At 40.8% G+C, this 12,286-nt stretch overlaps 1 protein-coding gene across 1 annotated transcript in view; it reads right to left on the reverse strand.

The window, feature by feature from the left end:
• Positions 1-12,286, reverse strand: part of LOC309509123 (asparagine synthetase [glutamine-hydrolyzing]-like) — a 55,839-nt gene that overhangs the window by 20,786 nt on the left and 22,767 nt on the right. The gene's annotated exons all lie outside the window — the stretch shown is intronic.

Below are 12,286 nucleotides of genomic sequence, written 5' to 3' on the forward strand. Positions count from 1 at the left end.
GATGGGAGAAAAGCTTTGAATCAATTTAACCAATTGCTTCACAAAATGATTCACTGTTTCGAAGTGTTCAAAACCCCACACTCTGGCGACCCCTGCTGGTCACAACGGTTTATTTGCAAGAGATACTTAGGCCAAACATGCATAAAACACCTTTTACAAACCCATTCCAAATGTTTGTTTTTTTTTGTTTGTTTTTTATAAAATCTATCAAATGCAATTGTCTAACAATCTAATAATATTAATTATCCAGTCTCTGTGTAATATGTGTTCTTTTATCAATTCCCAGGGCTTGTTTTGTTTGTTCCATGGATTGCTCAACTAAACAAACTAATTAAAAGAGACTAATAACTACTTTTATTCCTATCAATTATACTAATGTCTCATTAAAACGTCCACAAATGTATAAAACTGATTAGAGATCTGGTAAAACTCATAGATATTTGTTCAATGATCTCACTGAATCCGCATGATTCATTAACCATTAAAATTGTATCTCTATACCACTATGGTTTGGCCTTATCTACTGAAATCACGTGACTTTGGCAGTTTGAAACATTCTCCCAAACACTGATTCAAAACAAAAGATTCATAAAGGTTTCTAAGCAGTACATATACAGTATTTGCTCTGTTCTTACCTGTATCTATCAACAGTATCAACAGATGAAACAGCATCTGAAAATAGCAATGTCAAGTCCATAAAAAGTAATTCAAAATATTCCACCATCATTATCCATTAAAAAAAAAAAAAAAATCATCAACTATATCTTCTTTCAAATGTGCATCATTTTATATTTTATTTTAAATAAGTACCGCCTATCTTGGCTGTAGCCTACAGTTGAGGGTAAACTTGATTGGTCCGAGCATGTTAGTTACTGACAGCTATTTTGTTCAATGAAATGAATGAAGACTTATGAATCTTTGTGCAGCATTTACTATGTCTTGTTTACAGAGATGGGACCAAGTCACACATGTGCAAGTCTCAAGTAAGTCTCAAGTCTTAACCTTCAAGTCTCAAGTAAGTCCCAAGTATTTTTTTCTTGGGCAAGTCAAGTCAAGTCAAGTCACAGGCTATGTCAAGTCAAGTCAAGTCAAGTCAAGTCCTGTAGTAGGTCAAGTCAAGTCCAAGTCAAGTCACCTTATAATTGTAATTTTACCTGCAGAATCTGATCTTAATAGAGTGAAAAGACAAGATATAAGTAGCCAAACTGTCAGTAAGTTACAATAATTTGGATTTGCATTGTAAATACTCATGTTCAGTAAAATACATCATGGAATCAAACAAAATTGTAACTTCATAAAATTATTTATTTTTCACTTCTGCCAACAGTGTTTTAAATGTTTTAAATTGTCAACATTGAGTCCATAAAACAAATAACAGCTTAACATCCAACAGACTCCTCTCTGAACACCTCCCTCTCTCTCTCTCAAACACGTACAACATTAAACTTTGTTACATTTCTCCTCTCTCTCACACACACACTCTCACTCTCTCTCTCTTTTTTTTTTTTTACGCGGGCCTACAGAGGCGCGTTTTTTTGACCGCCTGCTTATGGGGCGGGCAGCTAGCGGATCGTTAGGAAATCGCTGATAAAACCTTAATGGCTACTTTAGCTATTATTACTTTAGCTGGGTCATTATACGAAAACGTGCCATTTCCCACTTTTAATGTTTGATTTTCAAAGTACTGTTTTGAAAATCTTTAAGCCCCTTTTTGGATGAAGTAGATCCTAACATCTCAGGAAAATGTGCCGTGCCATCTCAGGCTATCTTATTTTTTATTTTATTTTTATATAACCAACGTAAATGTGTGTGTTTGGACAACCCTGTTACCGACATATTAATTACTTTCTGAAAAGGTTTTAAATACATATATAGAACAAATCTGATATACTGTGAAAGATAAACCCCCCCTTGTTACATTAAGAGTGTTTGTGAATTGAGAATATTGTAAGTTTTATTTTTTTTAGTGGATGAATACGTTCATTTCCAAATGACACTCTCCCAGCATCTTCTGTTTTAAGAAAAATGTATGGAAACAAAAATAAAACACCTCAATTCAACTTTGAGTGGATTATTAGCCTCTCTTACTAAACATTTACAATTAGTTGATTGCATTTTTATTTTCATTTTTTAAATGATATTAGAATATTATACAAGTAACAGGGTTGACACATCAGTAACAGGGTTGACAACAGTTACCGTATTGGTTATACTGCTTGTTTGAGTTAGAGTTATGGGTGTAATGGAGTCTTAATTGGACATTTAATTCAACATGACTAATCAGCATATTTTGGAGACAGCTCTATTGAGATATTTTAACATAAAAATTATAATATACAGTGGGGAGAACAAGTATTTGATACACTGCTGATTTTGCAGGTTTTCCTACTTACAAAGCATGTAGAGGTCTGTAATTTAGATCATAGGTACACTTCAACTGTGAGAGACGGAATCTAAAACAAAAATCCAGTATATCACATTGTATGATTTTTAAATAATTAATTTACATTGTATTGCATGACATAAGTATTTGATCACCTACCAACCAGTAAGAATTCCGGCTCTCACAGACCTGTTAGTTTTTCTTTAAGAAGCCCTCCTGTTCTCCACTCATTACCTGTATTAACTGCACCTGTTTGAACTCGTTACCTGTATAAAAGACACCTGTCCACACACTCAATCAAACAGACTCCAACCTCTCCACAATGGCCAAGACCAGAGAGCTGTGTAAGGACATCAGGGATAAAACTGTAGACCTGCACAAGGCTGGGATGAGCTACAGGACAATAGGCAAGCAGCTTGGTGAGAAGGCAACCACTGTTGGCGCAATTATTAGAAAATGGAAGAAGTTCAAGATGACGGTCAATGTCCCTCGGTCTGGGGCACCATGCAAGATCTCACCTCGTGGGGCATCAATGATCATGAGGAAGGTGAGGGATCAGCCCAGAACTACACGGCAGGACCTGGTCAATGACCTGAAGAGAACTGGGACACAGTCTCAAAGAAAACCATTATTAACACACTATGCCGTCATGGATTAAAATCCTTCAGCGCACGCAAGGTCCCCCTGCTCAAGCCAGCGCATGTCCAGGCCCGTCCGAAGTTTGCCAATGACCATCTGGATGATCCAGAGGAGGAATGGGAGAAGGTCATGTGGTCTGATGAGACAAAAATAGAGCTTTTTGGTCTAAACTCCACTCGCCGTGTTTGGAGGAAGAAGAAGGATGAGTACAACCCCAAGAACACCATCCCAACCGTGAAGCATGGAGGTGGAAACATAATTCTTTGGGGATGCTTTTCTGCAAAGGGGACAGGACAACTGCACCGTATTGAGGGGAGGATGGATGGGGCCATGTATCGCGAGATCTTAGCCAACAACCTCCTTCCCTCAGTAAGAGCATTGAAGATGGGTCGTGGCTGGGTCTTCCAGCATGACAACGACCCGAAACACACTGCCAGGGCAACTAAGGAGTGGCTCCGTAAGAAGCATCTCAAGGTCCTGGAGTGGCCTAGCCAGTCTCCAGACCTGAACCCAATAGAAAATATTTGAAGGGAGCTGAAAGTCCATATTGCCCAGTGACAGCCCCGAAACCTGAAGAATCTGGAGAAAGTCTGTATGGAGGAGTGGGCCAGAATCCCTGCTGCAGTGTGTGCAAACCTGGTCAAGAACTACAGGAAACGTATGATCTCTGTAATGGCAAACAAAGGTTTCTGTACCAGATATTAAGTTCTGCTTTTCTGATGTATCAAATACTTATGTCATGTACTGTAGCTCATCCCAGCCTTGTGCAGGTTTATCCCTGATGTCCTTACACAGCTCTCTGGTCTCGCCATTGTGGAGAGGTTGGAGTCTGTTTGACTGAGTGTGTGGACAGGTGTCTTTTATACAGGTAACGAGTTCAAACAGGTGCAGGTAATACAGGTAATGAGTGGAGAACAGGAGGGCTTCTTAAAGAAAAACTAACAGGTCTGTGAGAGCCGGAATTCTTAATGGTTGGTAGGTGATCAAATACTTATGTCATGCAATAAAATGCAAATTAACTACTTAAAAATCATACAATGTGATTTTCTGGATTTTTGTTTTAGATTCAGTCACTCACAGTTGAAGTGTACCTATGATAAAAATTACAGACTTCGACATGCTTTGTAAGTGGGAAAACCTGCAAAATCATCAGTGTGTCAAATACTTGTTCTCCCCACTGTATATTATGTAAATACTATTAGTAAGAAAAGTACGCCTGTGAAAATTCTCAGTCATCCAGGTCATAGTTATCCAAGAAGGGTTGGCTCAGGGGTGACAACTCCACAGAGGTTAAATACCTGGCACTCCCCATCAGTCATTTAGAACTGAAGAAACCCCTTGGATGAGAGGCAAAACATCTTCAAATATGAAAGTACCAAGTCCAGTTGCCCTTGATTTAACCTTTCTTGGGTATACAACATGGGTAAGACACACAAAAGCATACTTTCGTCAACCCTGTTACCCTGGAATGGTAACAGGGTTGACGAAAAATGTTATTGGCGGCCATTACTAGCCATGAGGTATAGGTAATGACACCACATAATGTGCCTTAAAGAGAGGCTTAAATGTTGTTATATATGTATATTTTTAAATATGTACAAATAACTTTTTAACGTATGCTTTTCTGGTAACAGGGCTGACACAATGAGCGTGTCCCTGTCTTTCAGACATTACATAAACTCAAAGAAAATTCATTAAAAGAAGAGAACACTTACTTGTCTTCTACCATCAACCTCATGAAAGGCAGATGATGTCACTTCCTGGAACTGATGCAACTTTTGGAACAGTCCATTATCTTTAAAGAGGTGTTTTCATAAAAAGTAACAGGGTTGACGAGAACCTAGCGACCCGACTAAATTGTGGTTTTTTTCAATATTTGACACATGTTAAGAATAAAATCCATTCATGACTAATGAACTGACACTTAAGGCTTTATACAAGTATATGTTTTTTATGATAGTTTGACTTTTTTGGCCTCGATAGCAAGTAGAAGTAGAAAAATCATACTGAGGGACAGGCCATTTTCAACATTTCTGCAAGATGCTTTGCACAAAAATGTGATTAAAATCCTTTAAAAACAAAAGAAACAGAAATTAATTTATTCTTATATTATGAGACATATTATGGAAACTAAATTATAAAATATTTTATTTGTTTTATGGTTTATTAAGATTTACAGAGCTTTTTTTTTCTGAGGGACACAAAATGGCACGTTTTCGTATAATGACCCAGCTAACTACCAACTAACCAGATAACATTAACAAATTGACAAGCACTTACTGGGCGGAATGGCTGTTAATGTTGCATGTCTTGCAAAGCGCTGTTCGTCTTTTGCCATCTTGTGAATAATTCTTGAAGCCGAAAGCGATGACCCTCGGTACCCCTCCGGCTGACATGTTGATGTGATATCTGATCTAAGTGGGCGTGGTGCCTGGTGTGCATAAGGGACAAGAGGGCATGACTGATGATAGTTTCATGATCCAGTCATGACAACTCAGCCTGCGCTCCAGCTGGGTAAACAACTTGATTTTTAAAAATAATTTATATATTTTATATTCAAACTGAAAACATGATGTGATTAACACTCAAGTCATTCAAGTCATCGTGTCTCAAGTCAAGTCAAGTCCCGAGTCTTTAACTTCCAAGTCCGAGTAAAGTCAAGTATTTTATTTTTTGTCAAGTCAAGTCACAAGTCATAAAAATAGCGTCTCGAGTCCAAGTCACCAAGTCACAAGTCCCCATGTCTGCTTGTTTACAACTGTATTTGTTTTACAATTTTTACACAGCGTCATGCACGTTTTTTTTTTTTTTTTTTTGAGTGTTGAATTGAAACAGGCCATGAAACAGAATTTTGACTTTTTTCATTAAAAAATGTCCCTAAGAAGAGAGTTGTTTCAGCTCTTGACACAGTATAGCCTACGTGAAACTTTAAGTACCGACTCTCGAGGTCGGCGTTACGTCACAAATCATGTGACCTGCATAGCAACCATGTTTGAAGGGTAAAACAAACCGAAGGCAAAGCCCGAGGCAAATGAAAAAGGTATCTATTCACAGAAGTTTTGCTGTGGATAATGTCAGTTATGGATACTAACGGACTACTTTGTATTAATAATGAATGATATATGTGTATGCGAATGTATGTCGGTGGTGAGAAGTGAATGTAATAAAACACTCATGTAAAGCGCTTTGTGACTAGCTAACGTTACATATCAGTGAAAGGCACTAACGTTATATGAATACAGATCTTCTTCTTCTATTACATAATGTCTTATCAGTATATAGACAGTCTCCTAGCGCCTGCATTGACCAGGTACCACAGAAAGCTGTCGCTAAAAAAATATTTGTTAGCAAAATATTCTGTTCTTTTCAGAAACATTTAATGTATCCTCTAGCCTTATGGATTCAATTTGTACCTCCAAGATCTGTATTTTGACATGGATTACCATTTTTGTAGCAGTTAACCTCCCAAGTAGCCTACTAGTTTTTCAAATTTGTCATTAGAAATCAACATGTATTTTAGATGGGGGACAACATTCTATTTCACGAGGTGCTAGTAGCAATTGTTGTAAACGACCTCATTGCAATATGGAATCCTTTAATTTTTTTAACAGCTCAGCATCTGCAGGTACTGTGTTACTGCAGTGTAACGTTAGAATAAGAGCAAGAAACACCATTTGCTATGCTTTTCCTCCGGACTATATGTTTGAATAAACAAAATTCATTGCAATTTTTTAGCTTTTAATTTCAAGTGTTGTGTCGAAAATAAATTCAGATCATGTTTGGTCATTGAGCTAACGTTAGGTGCAAACCTATTTTTTACAGTCTATGGTGCAAACTAGATGCATGTTGATCTTTTGCGTATGTCACACTCCAGTTTGATGTTTCTCTCTCCTTTCTGGCTTAGTTGCCTCGCTAGGAATCAAATAAAAGGAGAGGTCACTCATTTTTACGCTGTTGTTGGTGCAACCAACAACACAACAGTTATTCGGCATGATTTGCAACCAAAGGAAAAGAGCTCGGCGCTCGTTTGTCTTCCGCTTCGTGTTGCTTAATGGCAGGCGCTTGTTTGTTTTAAGCCAGGCGAAAGTATAACCAAGGCTTTACCCTTCGCCGCGTTGCTATGCGCGCGCAGTGCATTATGGGAGTAAAAGTCCCGGATGTCCGACCTCGAGAATGCACGTTTGCACGACATTCGATATAAGTGTGCACTGGCTTGTCTTCTTTGCAGTCTCATTCAAACGTCTCGCGTCATGCACAGTTTTCATTAGGTTTTTTGTTTTGTTTGTTTTTTTATCTACCCGTGAATGGTGAAAGAATGGTCTTTGTGTTGCAAAGACATCATAAATCAAAATGCTATACCACATAATAATGATTCTCATTATTGTACACTGAAACTTAGCTCAACAACATGCAGTTTAACTTGAGAAAGTCTTACCGTCGGTACATGTTGTAGTCAGATGTGTGTGAGGGTTACTCTCGGACTCTCGGCAGCTGTTTGGAAATACAAGAGGATTTAAATACCAGCGGGTAAATCGTCTCCGGTTACTATCGTAACCTCGGTTCCCTGAGAGGCGGGAACGAGACATTACGTCACTGACGTATATGGGAACTCCCTTCCTCCTCATTTTCACTGAAATCTTATTGGCTAACGCCAGCTGGAGACAGCTGGCCAATTGACGCGAAACATGCAAATGCTGACCGGTCCGCGGGCAGTATAAATAGCATGGGCGCGACAATTACGTCAGAATCAAGACTGAACGCTAGCACAGTTGATCAAACGGCGAGCACGGCGGCTGACATAATGTCTCGTTCCCGCCTCTCAGGGAACCGAGGTTACGATAGTAACCGGAGACGTTCCCTTTCAAGGCGGTCACTTCGACATTACGTCACTGACGTATATGGGAACTGTATAGAATCCCGCCGTGAGCGCAGTGAAGATAAGCCCTGAACGGGGTCAAGCTACACTCCCACGAGAGACAACAGTTCTAAGCCGGCAGCGCCGCTAGGAGCACTCGAACCGATAGGCGAAACTTGACCAAGAAACGTCTGTTCCAACCTTACCAAGTTGCATATCCAATGCAATGAAGCGAAGGCTGCACTGGAGGCCAGCACAACACCATAAACAGTCAAGCACAAGAGTTAACACAGTGTCGACAGCAATAGCGGTGACAGCTGCATAACCTTATAGCCATACACAGAGTTAACAGCACATTGAAAACTACTGCGTAATGCGGAAACCACTATGTAACATTATAGTCATAACACAGAGTTAGCAGCAATGGTAACTCTGCATAATGCAGACTAGGCCTACTGCACAGCTGGTGGTAAGAGTTCATGCAGTACATAAATAAAACTCACCGAACCCACGACACTATAGGCAGTGCATAAAACTTGAAACCCTGGCAAACGTGTTCTGAGAAGACAGCCAGCATACCTAATCCCGTAGGCATTAAACCACATTGAAAAGCGTCGAATTCAGTGAGAAAGTCTCAGTATAAAACAGCACGTCCCTAGTACCATCCACCAAGCACACAAACAGCTAGTCAGACTGCTGCCTAGTGATCCACGTACATCCGCAAAGCCCTTACAGGGCCAACAGCACTCTGAGCATCGGCATCATGCGAGGCTGACGGCTCAGCAGATAAGGCGGGCAGGGATCAATCTGTGCTCTGAACAGTGTAAGCGACTTCGGAACGCAGCTTGGTATCGGACGGAGAGTGACGCTGCAGTCACTAGGTCCGAGACAATGCAACATCATTCACGTAGAATGAGCGTAGGTCTCCAAGTGCTTGCTTGGGCGAGAGCAGGTGGAAAGGGCATCTCAAAGAGAGCTCTCAGCACTTATTAGTGTGAAGTGTCTTGCTCAACTCAGGACCCAGCAGCGGACACACAAGAAGGTTCCACAGCCTGGGGCTGGGGGCCAATCGTCTGTAGAAGCAGGACCTTCCTGAGGGGGATTGTCATGGGGGAGCCCCATAACTCTCTCAGGTCCGTGAACCGGGGATGATAGGCCAGTAAGGGGGTCACGAGGAAACTGACACTCCCTTGTAGAACATAGTCCGATGTTCTATAGCCGATTTACAGGAGTGCAAATTAACACATAGCTGAATGTACATAAACACAGTGCCAGTGGCCGTAGCGACAACAGCTGTGAATATACGCAGTTAGATAATAGCCCCATTATAGCATAGCACCTCAGAAGTACACAAACACAGTCGTAGCTAGAACTGTGAGTATACGAGTTAGTACAGAATAGCCAGTTGCACTGAAGGAAACGGGGCAACATAACAGCGTAGCACATGTACGTAACAGCATCGCTCGCTGTAGTGCCAACTATATGCAGTAGCTCAGTATAGGCACTGAAGGATACGGGGCAACACCGCAGCATGAACACATCCATGTGCAAATAAATGCAGCGCAGGTCGCCGTATCGACAGAGACTGTGAATATGCACAGTTCGACTGGGATAGCTAGTTGCACTAGATACAGGGCAACATGACAGCATAACACAAGTGCATAAGAATAGCGAATCCATGTATGTATATAAACGCAGCGTAAGTCACCATAGCTGAGATGCACAGTTAGATCAGGATGGCTAGCTGCACTGAAGGAAACAGGGCAGCATTACAGCATAACACATCCGTGCACGTACATACATCCAGAAACTGTGAATATGCATGGTTAGATTAGGATAGCTAGTTTTGCACTGAAGGAACAGGGCAACAAAATAGCAAAAACACATCCTTGTACACATAAGTGCAGTGTAGTCGCCGTAGCGACAGAACTGTGAATATGCACAGTTAGATAGGACAGCTGGTTGTTGCACTGAAGGATAGAGGGCAACATAACAGCATAACACATCAGTGTGCACACTTAAAACATCTGTGTGTACAATGCAGCGCTAGTCGTCGAAGCGACCGAAACTGCATGAATATGCGCAGTTCAAACATAATGGTCAGTTACGTTGAGGGCAACATAACAGCATAACGCTTCAGTGTGTACACAGATGCAGCGCAAGTCGCCGTAGCGACGACTGTGACTATGCACAGTTAGATATGATAGCTAGTTGCACTGAAGGATACAGGGCAATGTGATAGCATAGTTACATTAATGTGTACAAAAACACAGCGTCAGAGGCATAGCGACATCGACTGTGAATACGTAGTTAATCAGAATAGCCGGTTGCACTGAGGATACAGGGCAATATATAACGGCATAAATCATACACATATCAATGTCGTAACATATCAGTGCGTAGTGTGTACACAGCGTCAGTTGCATCGCGCAACAACTGTGAATACGTAGTAGTCAGAATAGCCATTTGCACTGAAGGATACAGGGCAATATACAACGGCAAAATTCATAACACATATCAGTGTGTAGTGTGTACATAAACACAGCGTCAGTTGCATCGCGCAACAACTGTGAATACGCACTGCGTAGTAATCAGAATAGCCATTGCACTGAAGGATACAGGGCAATATACAACAGCAAAATTCATAACACATATCAGTGTGTACATAAACACAGCGTCAGTTGCATCGCGCAACAACTGTGAATACGCACTGCGTAGTAATCAGAATAGCCATTGCACTGAAGGATACAGGGCAATATACAACGGCAAAATTCATAACACATATCAGTGTGTAGTGTGTACGTGTAAACAGCGTCAGTTGCATCGCGCAACAACTGCGAATACGTACTGTGTAGTAATCAGAATAGCCATTGCACTGAAGGATACAGGGCAATATACAACGGCAAAATTATAACACATATCAGTGTGTAGTGTGTACATAAACACAGCGTCAGTTGCATCGCGCAACAACTGTGAATACGTACTGTGTAGTAATCAGAATAGCCATTTGCACTGAAAAATACAGGGCAATATATAGTGGCATAAATCCTAACACATAACAGTGTGTAGTGTGTACGTAACACAGAGTCAGTTGCATCACACAACAACTGTGACTACGTAGTAATCAGAATAGCCAGTTGCACTGAAGGATACAGGGCAATATCGTGGCATAAGCATAACACACACATATCAGTGTACATAAACACAGCGTCAGTGGCATCGCACAACAACTGTGAATACATAGTAGAATCAGAATAGCCAGTTGCACTGAAGGATACATGGCAATTTATAGCGGCATAAATCATGAACACATTTAGAGTGCAGTGTGTACGTAAACACAGCATCATTTGTGTTGCACAACAACTGTGAATATGTTGTAATCAGAATAGCCATATGCACTGAAGGATACAGGGCAATATATAACGGCACAAATCATAGCACATATAGTGTACAGTGTGTATAAACACAGCATCAGTGGCGTAGCGACAACAACTGTGAATACGTAGTTAATCAGCATGGCCAGTTGCACTGAAGGATACAGGGCAATATACAACAGGACAAATCATAGCACATATTAGTGTGCAGTGTGTACATAAACACAGCGTCAGTGGCGTAGCGACAACAACTGTGAATACGTTGTTAATCAGCATGGCCAGTTGCACTGAAGGATACAGGGCAATATACAACGGGACAAATCATAGCACATATTAGTGTGCAGTGTGTACATAAACACAGCGTCAGTGGCGTAGCGACAACAACTGTGAATATGTAGTTAAATCAGCATGGCCAGTTGCACTGAAGGATACAGGGCAGCCTGACAACAAAAGCTGTGTAAGCACATCAAAATGTAATGTTACGTAGGCCCAGCGTCAACAGCATAAGCGGTAACAACTGCGCAACTGAGGATAGGGCATTTTTACAACTGAGTTCCCACGGGACTTCATCGCGAGACTACAGCTAGCCGTCTAAAACACTATTTAGGTGAGTTTAAACAATGGCTAAGTTGCTAAACGCATCTTGTTGTCATGTAAGGGCCCTGTTCATGTTGGACAGACATTTTAATTGCATTTTGTGTCTGTTAAGAGGCACAAAGACACTATTTAGGTTAATGCCCCCATAACTGCCGTTTTAGCTGAATGGGAGCTCTGGGCATTAACTGTAACAGCTCCGCGTTGCAAGCACCGATCCGGTTCGTTTTTTTTTTTCTATAGACAGTACTCACAAAGGTAAAACGATCAAGATTAACTTAAAAAAATCACCGGAGTTCTCCTTTAACAGTAAAGCTCAGTGTAATATAGGATGTTATATTTAGTCCAGAGGGCGGCAGTAATAGATTATATAAAGTTAAGTGCATTTGCTAAGGAGAGGTGTGGTGATTATCCTCATGGGACTCAGGAATAGACTTGTGT

Source organism: Leuciscus leuciscus (genome assembly GCF_965113295.1).
Source record: "Leuciscus leuciscus genome assembly, chromosome: 11".
NCBI lineage: Eukaryota > Metazoa > Chordata > Actinopteri > Cypriniformes > Leuciscidae > Leuciscus > Leuciscus leuciscus.